The sequence below is a fragment of the Coregonus clupeaformis genome, chromosome 20 (genome assembly GCF_020615455.1).
Source record: "Coregonus clupeaformis isolate EN_2021a chromosome 20, ASM2061545v1, whole genome shotgun sequence".
In the NCBI taxonomy this organism is placed as follows: domain Eukaryota; kingdom Metazoa; phylum Chordata; class Actinopteri; order Salmoniformes; family Salmonidae; genus Coregonus; species Coregonus clupeaformis.
Window position 1 is genome coordinate 42,264,363 of NC_059211.1, and position 16,562 is coordinate 42,280,924.

The 16,562-nt window shown below is 45.2% G+C and overlaps 1 long non-coding RNA gene across 3 annotated transcripts in view; it reads right to left on the minus strand.

Moving 5' to 3' along the window:
- The window catches only part of LOC121533426, a 139,678-nt gene that overhangs the window by 54,079 nt on the left and 69,037 nt on the right, over positions 1–16,562 (minus strand). Inside the window, exon 1 of one of the 3 annotated variants that reach the window (XR_005994454.2) lies at positions 55–367. The exons of 1 other annotated variant lie outside the window; for it this stretch is intronic. This is a non-coding gene — a long non-coding RNA (uncharacterized LOC121533426). Of the gene's footprint in view, positions 1–54; positions 368–16,562 lie in introns of those variants that run through there. One more of the 3 variants, XR_005994457.2, reaches the window with a different exon arrangement.

Sequence of the window (16,562 nt, forward strand, 5' to 3'; positions counted from 1 at the left end):
CAAGTTAAAACCACTGAGGCAGGTGAAGAGCAAAAGACTGATGAGAGATCTTACCGTGGCTGCTGTACCTGTGTGCCTGATCCACTCCCTGCTCTGCTCCAGCTGCCATGTTTTCCCAGGGCTCTTGAATCCTCTAGGTAGCCAGAAAGAAGGGATTGTTCAACCCCTTTCTTTTCACCACTTCTGCAATTGACCAATTGACAACTGATTGATGGTTATCTTTTCACACTGAAAAAGGGAGAAATTACCATCTCTAAAGCTATGTACAGTAAAAATCCCCAAGAGTAAATTACATGTTGCTAAAATTCCTCCTTCACTCAGTCCTCATGATGGCAGGCAAACAAAAAAGTTTCCTTTTTGTCACTTCTGGGGCACTGTAGATTTGGCCTTCCCTGCCAACTGCACAGAGAACTTGACAGCTTCTTTAAATGGGGCAGCACAAAGGGCCTTGAATGAGGGATGGTACCAGGCCGAATGGCCATTTTACAGAAAGGCCCATTCTTTGCATTGAAAACAGAAGGCTTGTGAAAAAACAGATAAGCCATATCTGAATAAGAGCTGGGACACTGCTGCAAGTGACCTTGGGGAGGGGGAGATTCTATGTAGCTAAGCTTTTCAGATAAGCACAGTGCATTCTCTGCATCCAAATAAACAGGCCAAATACAACCAGCACAGTTGCTTATCAAATCTTTGCTTGGTTGAGTCACCTTTTCATGCATACAGTGCTCACTGTGTTACATCAAGATCAGTCAAATAGAACAGTGAAATACATCAGGAGCCCTCCTGTCATTAATACATCTACTACAACTAACCATGCACTACCCAATGCAATGACAGTGACTTGTGAAACATGAAGCTTAAGCAATTATTTTTGCCCCTGACGGTGTACATAGCACATACCCCCCATCTCTGAACATCCTGAATGGCCTGAGAGTAAAGAAAGGAGAAAGGAGGAATGGAGGGGGGCTGAGGAGGAGGATGTCTGGGGGCCAGTGATGCAGGCAGCCCCAGCCCAGAACACTCAGCTGCCAACAAGGGCCATGGCTCGCCTCTACTCTTTGTATGGAAGCACAATCCTCAAACCCCCCTTTTCCTTTTCACAGCCTCTCAATCAGAGCAGATGGGACCCAACCAAGAAGACATCAACTTTGGAGGAGGAGAGTCCTCTATTCAAGGACCCCAGTTAGAGAGAAGCTTCTCTGTGAAACAGCCCAGTGTTTAAGCATGTTGCTCGAGACATAGCGCCCTAATGTGTGGACCATAATATGTAATATGTAAATATTATTTACAACCAAACCCAATGTTATCTCTAGAAATTGACCTACAATTCTTCTCTACTCAAACAGAACGGAACATACTTCATCCTAATTCTTTTGATTTGTTTGATTTCAATTCCTAGATACGTGATGCGTCGGCCATGTTTTATTAATGAACCGCTGTAGGGAACTCTCAAATTGATATAAACAAATTGATAACAGGAGAAGGGAAGCAAATGGCGTAGAAACTGGAACCATGCTGTTTCCCTCCACTTGGGTACCAATCTGTTGTGTTTAATTGTTCATTCATGGTATGAATACTTAAATAGGTGGCTCAGCATCAGGTCAGGATAATGACTCTATCCTTAGCTACTGAACCCAAATTGCTACTCGTTTCATGTTACCATGGAAATATTCCACAATGTCTATGATTACACTTCTGTGTTACGTATTGAGGCATATTGTAGTCCACAATGAACACATCTCCACACACACTTCCATTCTTTCTCCAGTCCCCTTCCCTCTCCCTCTCTAATACACACAGGCTTGTTTCCTTTACTGGGTGTCTTGACATTTTTAAATGACATTAAAATAGGGATAAAATCAGGGATAAATGTGGCCTAAAACCAAATAAATCTAGTGGAATGAAACCAAATTGAAACATTTTCAGTTCAACAGTATTGGCTGTCTGATCCTGTGTGTTGTGGTCCTCAGGTCAGAGCCACTGATCGACCAGAGTACTGAACAAAGCAGTGATGGACAGTTGGACACACAAGGTCAGGAACATCTCAGCCTTTACACACTATCAATCACACATCAGGCCTGGCGTAAATACAACCTGTGCTCTCACCACATCTCTCAGCATCGATTGACTCCTGCCACAACATCCACAGCAACACAGAGTACAAAAGTACAGACGTATCATTTTCTTTTCTTTCTACTCCGTTTTTTATGAAATTAGCTTTTGCAGAGAAAGCTAAAACAAAACAATAAATAAGACATGAATAAGGCATTGCTGTAAATATACAGTATTTGTAATTTATACATTTCTGTTTTACCATTGTGGTGTGGTTTGTGTATGTGCAACATCCATGATGGAGCCTATAGGAAATGCTGGATGAAGAGCCTGCCTATGCCACTGCCAGCCCCTGAGGCCTCTGTCCCCCTGCCTCTGTGGCTCTCCCTCAATGGGGAAATGTGATTACGTGTGTGAGTGGTAGGTGCTGAGCAGAGAGCGGCTGACACCCGGGAGGCACACTTTGCCACCTCCATGTAAGCCTCTTGTCCAAACAAGTCAGATCTGGGGGTGAGGCAAGACACCCCAAATTGTCTCTCTCAGTGTGACCCTGTCAATCAATGAGGATGTCGGTTACCTCCGGAGTAACAGCACAGAAATAGCCATCATTACCTGCTCCCAGACCATTATCCATGAAGCGTGATCATCTGCTGAGTGTATCCAGACACCGTTTAAGAATGTAACTGTCATAATATTTCTAGACACCAAGCTGAATGCAAATTACAAAGAGGAGAAAAATACATCCATGATATAATTTGGGCAGAACAGAACATCAGATTCCTCAGTGGGCTATAGAGGCATTTGCTTACATTCATATTGTTGCTGACAGAGAGAGAATGCTAGAAGCAGAAGCCTTGTGTTTTCCTATGGCTCAGTGGTTGTTAGGTTTGATAACATTGCATTAGAGAGGTGATCTTTGTCAACATTGCCTGGCTGATGTCATATCTCCAATGACACTGTACACGTCACTACACTCAATTGGGAAAATGACAATGGGAGCATAAGGGTGCAGTGTAACTACATGGACTGCTCCACTGCAGCATGAGAAACTGGGAGGTAACCTGATCCAGTCGCTTGAATTCTTGCACTGCCAAGCAGATATTACTCTGTCTACAGTCGACGGCCTGCCCATCCCCAGCTGGCTAAATCTACACTACTCTTTACGGTTAGATCTCTTTACTCTTATATATTTCACAGTTTGTTGCATTACAAAGTGGGATTGAAATAGTTTTAATTGTGATTTTTTTTGGTCATTGATCTACACAAAATACTCCATAATGTCAAAGTGAAAAGAAAATTATACACATTTTTACAAATTAATTACATTTTTATAACAAAAATATAGTCGTTGCATAAGTATTCACCCCCTTTGTTTAGGCAAGCCTAAATTCAAATCAAATCAAATTGTATTTGTCACATGCGCCGAATAAAACAGGTGTAGACCTTACAGTGAAATGCTTACTTACAAGCCCTTAACCAACAATGCAGTTTTAAGAAAAATAAGTGTTAAGAAAGTATTTACTAAATAAACTGAAGTAAATAAACAAAAAATAGGAAGAAAATAGAAAACTAACAAATAATTTAAGATCAACAATACAATAACAGTAACGAGGCTATATACAGGGTGTACCGGTACAGAGTCAATGTGCGGTGGCACAGGTAATACGTGCAGGAGTCAAATTTGGCTTAACAAATCACATAGTAAGTTACATGTACTCTGTGTGAAATAATAGTGGTTGACATTATTTTTTAATTACTACCCCATCCTCTGTCCCCCATACTGTCACGAATACCACCGAGGCTGCTCCTCCTCCTTGCTCGGGCAGGCTTCGGCGGTCGTCGTCCCCGGAGTACATTTACATTTACATTTTAGTCATTTAGCAGACGCTCTTATCCAGAGCGACTTACAGTTAGTGAATACAATTTTTTTTTATACTGGCCCCCCGTGGGAATCGAACCCACAACCCTGGCGTTGCAAACGCCATGCTCTATCAACTGAGCTACATCCCTGCCGGCCATTCCCTCCCCTACCCTGGACGACGCTGGGCCAATTGTGCGCCGCCCATGAGTCTCCCGGTCGCGGCCGGCGGCGACAGAGCCTGGATTCGAACCAGGATCTCTAGTGGCACAGTTAGCACTGCGATGCAGTGCCTTAGACCACTGTGCCACTCAGGAGTGCTACCGCTTGATGTTCTCGATGTTTGTTTGGTCTTGTCTAGTTGGTGCACCTGTTTCGTCTTCTGTATTGATTATGTCACCTATAAGTTACCCTTTCGTTTTGTGTGCAGTTGTGTGTTATTGTCCGCCTGTCGTTTGTCTAAGTTCGGTATATCTTGGTGCATGAGTGTATTTTACGCGTTGCGCGTAGTCTTTCGCCTCCTGTGTTTTACGAGGCCATTTATTTGTATTTTGTTCATTGAGTCTCAGTAAAGTCGTTTAGACTTATCCGCTGTGTCCTGCGCCTGACTTCACCACCACATCCACAAGTGTACCGTGACACATACGTACAACATCTGTAAGGTCCCTCAGTCAAGTATTGAATTTCAAGCACAGATTCAACTACAAAGACCAGGGAGCTTTTCGAAAGCCTCATAAAGACGGGCAGTGATTGGTAGATGGGTAACATTAACAAATCAGACATTTAATATCTCTTTAAGCATGGTCAAGTTAATAATTATACTGTGGCTGATGTATTAAACCACCCAGACACATTAAAGATACAGTTGTCCTGAACTGTGCTGAAGGACAGGAAGGAAACTGCTTAGGGATGTCACAATGAGGCCACTGGTGATTTTAAAACAGCTACAGCGTTCAATGGCTGTGATGGGAGAAAACTGTGGATGGATCAACAACATTGTAGTGACTCTACAATAATTTCCTAAATGACAGAGTGAAAAGAAGTATACAAATATTACAAAACATGCATCCTGTATGCAACAAGGCACTAAAGTAATACAGCTAAAAAATATGGCAAAGGAATAGTTTTTGGCCTAAATGCAAAGCCTTATGTTTGGGGCAAATCCAACACAACATTTCACTGAGTAACTACCTCCTTATTTTCAAGCATGGTGGTGGCTGCATCATGGTATGGGTATGTGTCACGACTTCCACCGAGGCTGCCTCCCCTCCTTGTTCGGGCAGGTTTCAGCGTTCGTCGTCACCGGCTTACTAGCTACTGCCGATCCCATTCTCATCACTCCACTTGTCATGTCTTGTCTTGTCAATCACACACACCTGGTGCTCATTCCCCTAATTAGTAGGTGTATAAGTGTTCCCTCTGTTCCCCTTGTCTTTGTGAGTGATTATTTCATTGTGAGATCGAGTATTGAGCTACTCTTCCATTTGTTATTGCCAAGGTGGAATATTTCCCTTGTGATAGTTTCGTTTTGACGCTTGGTGCGTTTTATTTATGTAAACGGAATAAACTCTGCACTTCGGTGTTTTACCTCCTGCGCCTGACTCCTTCATTCACACCTCATCACAGAATCACTCACCCGCTGAATGGAGTCAGCAGGAGAAGACCGCATGCCTGGAGTTGTGGCAAGGGTCCAGGAGCATTCCTCGATGCTGGCCAGCTTGGGGGAAGCGATGGATCGGGTTCTTCAGGTAGTAAAATGCCTGGAGAAGAGAGGACCCGATCTATCGAGACCAGCTGGTCAACCGGATCCAGCCACCTACACCCCAGCTCCTGGAGGGATCCAGATATCCCGGCCACCGGCGTTTGATGGGACGGCAGCGCAATGTAAGGGATTTCTGCTCCAACTAGAGTTGTATTTCTCCAGCATCAGGCCGGCAGGCCACTGGAGCGGGAGAAGGTATCTGTCCTCGTTTCCTTCCTTTGTGGGAGAGCCCTGGAGTGGGCCAACGCGGTGTGGAATGAGGGAGGTGCCGCGTTGGAGGACTACGGGGAGTTTGCTCGCCTCTTTCGGGCCGTTTTCGATCACCCGTCTGAGGGTCGAGAGGCGGGCGAACGACTGGTCCATCTGAGGCAGGGGACGAGGACCGCACAGGACTATGCTCTGGAGTTCCGGACGCTGGCAACGGGGTCCGGGTGGAACGAGCGGGCCCTGATCGACCATTTCCGGTGCCACCTAAGGGAGGACGTCCGACGGGAGCTAGTTCTCCCAACTGGTGGACATGGCCATCCGGCTGGACAATCTGCTAGCAGCCAGAGGACGTCCTGGTAGGGGTCTGCCCGTTCCCACTCCGGTCGACTCTGACCCCGAGCAGATGGAGCTGGGGGGAGCCGCCAGTCGAGAGAGCGCAGGAGGACAGCGACAGTGCCACTCTGGTGGCACGAAGGGACAATCCACCTCACGTCACAGTCAACGTTCCTTTGGGTCTGGAGGCGGTAGGCAGGGTACTCACGCATCACCCCAGGTAACGAACACCCAAACTTGTTCAGAGCCCTTTGCGGCGCACTGTACCTTATCTATCTCCTTTCCCGATCACCTGGTAGTTTCCCAGTGTAAGGCACTAGTCGATTCAGGCACAGCTGGGAACTTTATGGACAGGGCATTTGCACGCCGTCAAGGCATTTAATTGGTTCCCCTATCCATTCCACTCCCCATCAGAGCACTTGATAGTCGACCATTAGGGTCCGGGTTGGTTAAGGAGGTTACTGTACCAGTCACCATGATTACACAGGAGACGCATGTTGAGCAGATCACTTTTTTGATTATTGAGTCTCCTGCTTACCCTGTAGTCTTAGGTATTCCGTGGTTAGCCCTTCACAACCCCAATTTTTCATGGCCGCAGAGGGTTCTTACGGGGTGGTCACGTGAGTGTCCGGGGAGGTGTCTAGGTGTTTCTGTTGGTGCAACCACGGTGGACAGTCCAGACGGTAACCCCACCGTGCCTATTCCCCCCGAATACCATGATCTGGCGCTCGCGTTTTCCAAGACGCAAGCGACTAAATTACCACCTCATCGGGAGGGGGATTGCGCGATAAACCTTTGGGTAGACGCTGTACCTCCCAGGAGTCATGTGTATCCCCTGTCGCAGGCTGAGACGGAGGCTATGGAAACATACGTCACCGAGTCCCTGCACCAGGGGTATATACAGTACGTCCCTCCACTTCACCTGCTTCCTCAAGTTTCTTCTTTGTGAAGAAGAAAGATGGTGGTTTACGCCCGTGTATTGATTATCGACCACTGAATAAGGTGACGTTATATGATTTAGTTATCTTCTTCCCCTCATTCCTTCAGTGATTGAGTCAATGCATGGGGCCTGTTTTTTCACCAAATTAGACCTCAGGAGTGCCTACAACCTGGTGCGTATTCGGGAAGGGGATGAGTGGAAAACAGCATTCAGCACAACATCGGGGCATTATGAATACCTGGTGATGCCCTACGGTTTAATGAATGCTCCTTTGTGAACAAGGTGTTTCGGGACATGCTTGGTCGCGGTGTAGTGGTCTACATCGATGACATCCTGGTGTATTCCTCTACGCGCGCCGAGCATGTGTCCCTGGTTCGCAAGGTACTGGTCCGACTTCTGGAAAATGATCTTTATGCCAAGGCAGAGAAGTGTGAGTTTTTCCAGCAGTCAATCTCCTTCCTTGGATACCGCATTACTACCACAGGTGTGGAGATGGAGGGAGATCGCATTTCAGCCGTGCGTAATTGGCAGACTCCAACCACAGTGAAGGAGGTGCAGCACTTCCTTGGCTTTGCCAACTGCTATCGGAGGTTTATTCAGGGCTTTGGCAAGGTCGCAGCTCCCATTACCTCCTTGTTGAAGGGTGGGCCATCCTGGATCCTCTGGTCTGCTGAGGCTGATTTGGCCTTCAGTAGATTGCGGGGTCTGTTCACCTCCACCCCGGTACTGGCTCACCCCGATCCATCACTACCGTTCGTAGTGGAGGTGGATGCGTCCGAGGTAGGGAGAGGCGCTGTCTTATCCCAACGCTCGGGCACGCCACCCAAGCTCCGCCCCTGTGCCTTATTTTCGAAGAAGCTCAGCTCGGCAGAGTAGAACTACAGCGTTGGTGATCGGGAGCTGCTGGCTGTTGTCCGTGCTTTGACGGTGTGGAGGCATTGGCTCGAAGGGGTGAAACACCCTTTCCTCATCTGGACAGACCACCGTAACCTGGAGTACATTCGGGCAGCGAGGAGGCTGAATCCTCGCCAGGCCAGGTGGGCCCTCTTCTTCACCTGGTTTGATTTCACACTCTCATACATTCCGGGTACGAAGAATGTGAAGGCAGACGCACTGTCTCGGCTGTATGACACAGAGGAGAGGCCCAGAGACAACACCCCCATACTCCCGGCCTCATGTATTGTGGCGCCGGTAGTATGGGCGATGGACGCGGATATAGCGCTGGCATTACGCACAGATCCATCTCCACCGCAGTGTCCAGCTGGGCTGCAGTACGTGCCTGCGCTTATCCGTGATCGTCTGATCTACTAGGCACACACGTCACCCTCCTCTGGTCATCCAGGTATCGTTCGTACAATGCGCTGCCTGACCGAGAAGTACTGGTGGCCTACCTTGGGTGACGTGAGGGTGTATGTTTCCTCCTGCTCAGTGTGCGCCCAGAGTAAGGCACCTAGGCACCTCCCAGCGGGTAAGCTATAACCTTTACCAGTTCCACAACGACCATGGTCTCACCTTAGTATTGATTTTCTTACTGATCTTCCCCTCTCCCAAGGTAACACCACTATCCTGGTCGTTGTGGATCACTTTTCGAAGTCCTGCCGCCTCCTTCCTCTGCCCGGTCTCCCCATGGCCCTACAAACTGCGGAAGCTCTGTTTACTCACGTCTTCCGGCACTATGGGGTACCAGAGGATATAGTGTCCAACCAAGGTCCCCAGTTCACATCTAGAGTCTGGAAGGCGTTCATGGAACGTCTGGGGGTCTCGGTCAGCCTGACCTCTGGATTTCACCCCGAGAGTAATGGGCAGGTGGAAAGGGTGAATCAAGATGTGTGTAGGTTCCTGCGGACCTACTGTCAGGACCGGCCGGGGGAGTGGTCGATGTTCCTGCCATGGGCGGTGTTCCTGCCACTCCTCCACTAACCTAACACCCTTCCAATGTGTTTTGGGTTACCAACCGGTCCTGGCACCGTGGAACCAGAGCCAGACCGAGGCTCCTGTCGTGGATTACTGGTTTCAGCGCCCGGAGGAGACTTGGGACGCTGCCCACGTTCGCCTCCAGCGTGCCGTGCGTTGTCAGAAGACGAACGCTGACCGCCACCGCAGGGAGGCCCCGGTTTTCGTACCGGGGGATCAGGTCTGGCTCTCGACCCAGAATCTACCTCTCCGCCTGCCCTGCCGGAAGCTGAGCCCGCGGTTTGTGGGGCCATTTAAAGTCCTGAGGAGGATAAACGAGGTTACATACAGGTTGTTACTCCCCCCTGATTACCATATTAACCCCTCGTTTCATGTGTCTCTCCTCAGGCCGGTGGTAGCTGGTCCGCTCCAGGAGTCTGAGGTGCGGGAGGTTCCTCCACCTCCTCTGGACATCGAGGGGGCCCCGGCGTCCTCGGTCCGTTCCATGCTGGATTCGAGGCGTCGGGTGGGGGGCCTTCAGTATCTCGTGGAGTGGGAGGGGTACGGTCCGGAGGAACGGTGCTGGGTCCCAAGGAGGGACATCCTCGATCCCTCCCTGTTGAGGGATTTCCACCGTCGCCATCCGACTCGCCCTGCTCCGCGTCCTCCTGGCCATCCCCGAGGCCAGATTTCGTCGTTCGTCTTCACCGGCTTACTAGCTACTGCCGATCCCATTCTCATCACTCCACTTGTCATGACTTGTCTTGTCAATCACACACACCTGGTGCTCATTCCCCTAATTAGTATGTGTATAAGTGTTCCCTCTGTTCCCCTTGTCTTTGTGAGTGATTGTTTCATTGTGAGAGCGAGTAGCTCGGTTGAGCCACTCTTCCATTTGTTATTGCCAAGGTGGAATATTTCCCTTGTGATAGTTTCGTTTTGACGCTTGGTGCATTTTATTTATGTAAACGGAATAAACTCTGCACTTCGGTGTTTTACCTCCTGTGCCTGACTCCTTCATTCACACCTCATCACAGTATGCTTGACATCAACAAAGACTGGAGAGTTTTTCAGGATAAAAATAAACAGGATGGAGCTAAGCACAAGGAAAATCCAAGAGGAAAATCTGCTTCAGTCTGCTTTACACAGACACTGAGGGAGGAATTCACCTTAAAGCAGGACAAAACCTGCAACACAAGACCAAATCTACATTGGCGTTGCTTACCAAAAAGACAGTGAATATTCCTGAGTGGAAGTTACAGTTTTCACTTAAATCTGCGGGAGAATCTATGGAGGACTTGAAAATTGCTGTCTAGCCATGATCCCCAACACCTTGACAGAGCTTGAAGAATGTTGAAAAGAATAATGGGCAAATATTGCATAATCCAGGTGTGCAAAACTCAACCTGTGCGGTCAAAAATGTGATTTCCCTGTGATTTACAGTATATATATTTCCACACTCTGAGGTTGGAATAATACTGTGAAATTGTGAAAATGATGATAATGTAATTTTAGTGTAAGAGCTGTTTGAAAAGACTGCCTGAAATTTCAGCCTGTTTTGGTGGGATGGAGTTTTCGCTGTAAATTAGTTAATAGACCAATAAGAAAGATCCAAATCTCTCTGCCAATAACAGCTAGTTTTCAGTTTTCCCTCTGAAATCAGACCATTCCCAGACAGTCCTATTAAAATTCTTGCTTGAGAAATTGCTCTTTGCTAAGAAGCTATTTTTGTTTATTTTTGATCATTTTAATTGATAACAATCACAGTAAGGTACTTAATTGTGACCTAGAAATGATTTGATATTGAGATAAAAATGGCTGCATTTGACCTTTAAGGTTCAGACACAATGAGAAATCTGACTGTGATAGGTACTTAGCACCTCTGCCTCTGTTAGCAGTTACATTTTTGTGGTTCACAGAAGCAGCTGCCTGTTAGCTGTCGAGAGTCAGTGGAGTAGCTAGCTATGTTGTGCTAAATGGCGATGCTAACCATTTAGCTAAAGTTAGCTAGCAAGCGAACTGGCAGTATGGGTAGTGGAGAGTTAAATTAATTATTTATTCATCTTGCTAGCTTGGTAAAGCGTTTAGTGTTGTGTGCATTGTGCTGCACTTATCACCCCATTATTTTCATATGAAGTGTGTCTGACTGCCTGGCTCAGTTAGCAAGCTAACGTTAGTGTGCACATTCTCAAACTGAACCTAACAAAAACATCCTTCTTCAAGCACAATATTCCTTAGCTAGATGTAAAATATGTAAAGACTTGCTCTAGAAAAAATATGTATTATGCAGCTTTATTGTTTAAGTTAGAACAATACTGATGAAAAGGGGGTGGATTACATCGGGGAAAGTTTCCTATTTTTTCCTTGTCACTTCTGTCGGCTCCCCCACGTTGAGGTTTGTGCTCTCTGATTGGCTCAAAGTCATGTTCTTGGCCACTGACGGTACCAGGTCGGTACACAGGGGCATCTTTTGTTCCAGCAAGAGAAGGAACGGCCTCCTACAGTGCTACGTAACTATCAGCAGTCAGATTTCTCTGTGTGTCTGTACCATTAGAGACATACCCAGAAGACTCACAGCTGTAATCGCTGCCAAAGGTATTTCTAACATGTATTGACTCAGGGGGTCTAATCAAGGTATTTGAGTGTTTTATTTTTCATTCATCTTTTAAAAATGTTAGAATGTTTCTACCACTTTGACATTACAGAGTATTTTGTGTAGATCATTGACAAAAAACTTTGTAACACAATAAAATGTGAAGAAATCCAAGGGGGTGAATACTTATGATACACAATGTACTCTTTACAGTTCGATCACTTTACTCTTACTCTTTACAGTTACATTTAGACATCAGAAGGAAACAGGGATTTCAAGTAATGTTTAAGTCAAAGATTTGCATCATAATTAACATTGTTTAAGTGCAAGGTCCTTGATAGGTCCCCTGAGATCTGGGCTGTTTGATAAGTCCTCTCTCTGTCACACAATAAAAGTAATATCTTACACACTGTTTTAGAAGATTTCAATGGGCCATTGGTAAAAGGCCTAGGTACACCCCAAACGCTACAGTTGTGTGAGTGAGTGTGTGGTGTGTGATAAACAGAAGCTCCAGTGTGGAGGTGAGCTTTTTCACACCCTGGTGAGTGAACAGAACACTAAACCCTGAGGGGAAGGTGTGAGCTATGTCAGGGGACTCCCTTCTCTCAGCCAGGTTGAGGGGAGTGAGGAGCATTTCCCAACACTGTCTGTGCTCACACCTGGAGGATAACCTTGTGGTAATGAGCCACTAATGGCCTTGGGCCTATAGCGACATCCTCTGGGTTATTAACGTGGCGTTACTATGTTATTAAACATGGTGGTAGAATGGTTTCAAGGTGGGAGTCACAGGTGAAATAGTGGAAGCATAGATCCACAAAACTAGACATGATGTTGGCTGATGACTTATTGCACAACCGTCAACATAAAGAAGAAAGATAAATAAAGTCAAAAACACCAACTCAGACTTACATACATTTCGACAAACATTAATGACATACTTGCTCAGACCTACATGTTGCCACACTATTAACACGTATCTTATTTGTTCTCATAATAAACTTTTTTTTTCAGCAATTGGTTGTTTCTAGTGCTTTTATCCAACGTCTTCAAAAAATTGTTTTATTTATTTCTGCAGTCAGATCGTTTTCAATATTTAGATAATATAGCATTTGATTCTTCCACTGTCTTAAAGATGGAGGATCATTCAATTTCCAGTGTTTAAGCAAAAGCTTTTTCAATATGATTGAAGAGAAAAGGATTGTCCAACCCATTGGGTATCTCACCGCATCTCCATATGCCATATCTTGAAATATGCAGATAGACGGATTAAAGGTAATCTTAAAGTGTAAAACTTCTGATAGCCAACTTTCTAACTCTGACCATAACTTTGACTTTATGGCACTCCCAGAAGGCATGAATTATTGAGTCATTGTTTGTTTTACACTTTAGACATGACTCTGCCATTGTGCTGTAGAATTTGTGAATTTTGTCTCTTGTATAATAACTTCTGTACATTAATTTATACTGGATTAAGCGTAATTTCATTAGTTATGTTTCAACACTCCCTCCATCTTGTTCCATTATCAGTTCTTTTTAGGCCTTGGTTCCAATAGTTTCTATTTTTTTCTAAGAGATTGTCAGTTGGATAGGCTTTCAGCAAGGTTTTCTTCAGTGAAGATTTTATGGAGTGAACATTTCGAGACATAGAGGTGACAATACAAGGTTAAATATATGCTTTGATAGACAACACTTCAGAATAAAACCATAGGATATACCACATCCTCCTGGTATCATCTAGATTTAGATCCACATTAATTAACATTGAGCTGATAAATATTAAGTAAAATACCTGGAAATCTCCAGGTAGTAATGGCCATTTCCAATTCCAAACCACCCCTGATTACATATACTGAGGATTTTGAGTTTGGTCTTTGTATCCGACAAATGAGTACAAATTCTGACCCGGCTAAATCACTGCTTAACCTGCCTAATACTTCCTAATCTCTTCCAGTGTCAAGCAATTAGCAGAATCCCCCCGAGCTTCATGTTTAAAACAAAGACCCAGTGTTTAGGGGAGGAGACAGTCGTTTCCACAGATCTGCATGACAGTTTGGCCCCACATGCACACAACCAGAACCCACTGGAACAACCATTGTTGGCCGCTGGGGAGAGGGGCCTTTGTGCGAGGGTATCTGAAAGGCATTGTCAAGTAGTTGGCACCTTTTTAGTGAATATGGTGCTGCTGTCGCCTCTGTAATTCCGCATCACAATAAAATATGTGTACGCTACCTTTTGTGGGCTGAAGAATCTAGCACATTTAAAAGGCCTTGTTGTCAAACAAAGCTCAGCTTAACACCCACTAAAACATTAACATTAACAGTCAAAGATAGCAGAGCAGGGCTACCTCTCACATTGGGCTTAGAATAACTTACATGTTATATACAGTAATAACAAGATCACCCATTTCAAAATACCAGTTCCAGTCTGACTAATTCTGATCTCAGCAGTTAGCATGACAACTCAACATCATCATCCTTGTATAAAAAAGAGGCTAAAATAGCAGATGCCACAGCAGCTGTACATTAGCTGTACAGTAGTACCCGTATATGGTGAAGTATACTGCCTAAAGCCCTGAGGATAACAACCAGCCCCAGTGACCTGCCCAGATCTCAGTCCACACTCATTCATTCTTTCAATTAGTGATGTGTAAAACAAGGGCGCATCATAGTGGGGAGGAATCCAAAGGTGTTCTGTCAGCTCACATTTCACATGAATCAGACAGGAGTGGGTTCACTTCAAAGCCCCTCTCTCATGTCATCATGTCACAGAGGCATGATATTGTGACTATGAGCTGACCAAGCTCCACGGACCACGGCTCCCGGATCCCAGTGTCTGACAGGTTACACCAGGGTTACACATGTACAATACGGCTGATTGTAGCAAACACACACAGCCACCTGATCAAAGCCCAGCTCCCATCACAGAGGCAATCAAGTGAAAACAACCCAGGGGTATGTGGCTCCTTGTTTTAAGCCCATCCCATCCCAAACCTTAACCCTTACCTTAACCATTCAGAGTTAATGCCTAACCTTAAGATTTCGGCATTCATGTCTAAACTTAACCTTAAACACTTCGAAATTTGATGTTTGCAACAACTTTGAAATGGGACGTTTGAGAAACATGGATGAATGTCTAATTCTGAATTGAGACTGTGAGAGCTAGTTGTTACAGACACCCCTATAAGGTTAATATGTTGGAAATGTAACAAAAAATATTAATGAAGTTAGAGCTATACTTTAACCTTGAAAAAAGTACTTTATTGCAATCAAAACCAAACAGATACCAACTGTTGAGACAGGACGGACAAGCCATTCTTGACCCGGTCAGAATGATTGAGGACTGATGTGGTCATGAGAACATGGGATCTGCTTACAGTGTTCTTCAATAATCAATCTGATTATTGATCATCCTAATGAGGATCAATCACATGCTTCACAGCTCTGACCGGTCCGAGTGGGGGACACTCACCAGTAAAACCACTCCACCAAAACACTATCTTTGTTTTTCCTGTCACACTGAAGGTTATCTCAGCGGGCAGCGGAGCGGGGACGTCAGCTGACAGCCATTTCCCATGATGCCCCAGGAGGAGCTGTCAAGCTGTCCATCCAACTGTCAGGTGACCAGTGGTTCCCATGGTTCCCCCCTCTGCCACTCCATTGAGCTGAAAGACTCTATTATCTGTGCGTGTTGGAGAGGGACTGCTCAGGCTTTGATAAGCTATCACTGGTCCCAGGTGAGCGCTGGCTAACAGCACATCACATCAGGACAAAACGACCCAGTGATGCCTGGCAACCAAACACACCCAGCTTTATCACATGTCCTCAACACTCAGCAGCACACAGGCTTGTGGTTATAAAAGTACCATGGTGAGTGCTTTATAAACATACAGAATCCTATCTGGAAAGTAAACAAACACTGCATTTATTCATATCTACCTGATATAAACATTTGAATCAAAATCCGTGGTGACAAAATATATCATTTCAGCCAAATAAATGTCACAACTTTCACAAAGGAGTATTAGAAACAAAAGTGTCAATATATTTGTATTCCATAGTTCTCTTTACAAATGTCTAACCCAATTGGTAGTACGCTAAGTTATAATTGCATACATTTAGCAAATAATTCAACATAAAATGCAGAGCTACTCAACTAATCTTAATTTGCTTTAGTATTCATAGTTTCCAATTAGAGAAGAAGAATAGTGTAGCTACCACCACCTTGTGTACAAACACTTCCCTGCACATCAAATGATGTATTATAGTATCTGGGAAATTAAACATGACACTAAAACCATGCTGCTGTGGAGGTGTGCTGTGCTTACTTCACTCACCCAGAGAGAAACACATACCCAATCAGGTTGAGATATCCTACGGTGCATAGCCTCAGACACGGCTCCCTGTTCAACGCTTGTTGGGTACACAGTTTCATTACCTGAGCTGCCACAGAGCATCACCACAAAGCCAAATGTCAGATTGTTTTACTATCTCCCTCTGCATTTCAGGCTAAAATAATTCACGTAATTGTCTAATGCAGCTTTGTGATTGCTTCTGCATTACAACATTGCTATTTTTTTTATCATTACAGAAGTGATGGAAGTCAAATTGCTTTTGACAAATTTGTGGAAGAAGCCAACCAAAACCGTGAGAGATAGCAACCACCATCAGCAACAACGGCTGTGCTGCTCTTGAGGAACGATACAAAATAAACGACCTTCCAAATGAGCAGAAAAGATAGCAGAGGGGAGGGGTGGACAGACGCATTTCTCATTCAATTGAAAATAATGTTTTTTTCCCCCTCCTATATAGGGTACCATGGAGAGAAAGAAAATTGAATAATATATTTTTTTTCTGTTTTCCTCCAGTGTAACATTTCCTTTTCCTATCGTCAAATCTAGTCATATCTTTCCACAGCCTGAATGACA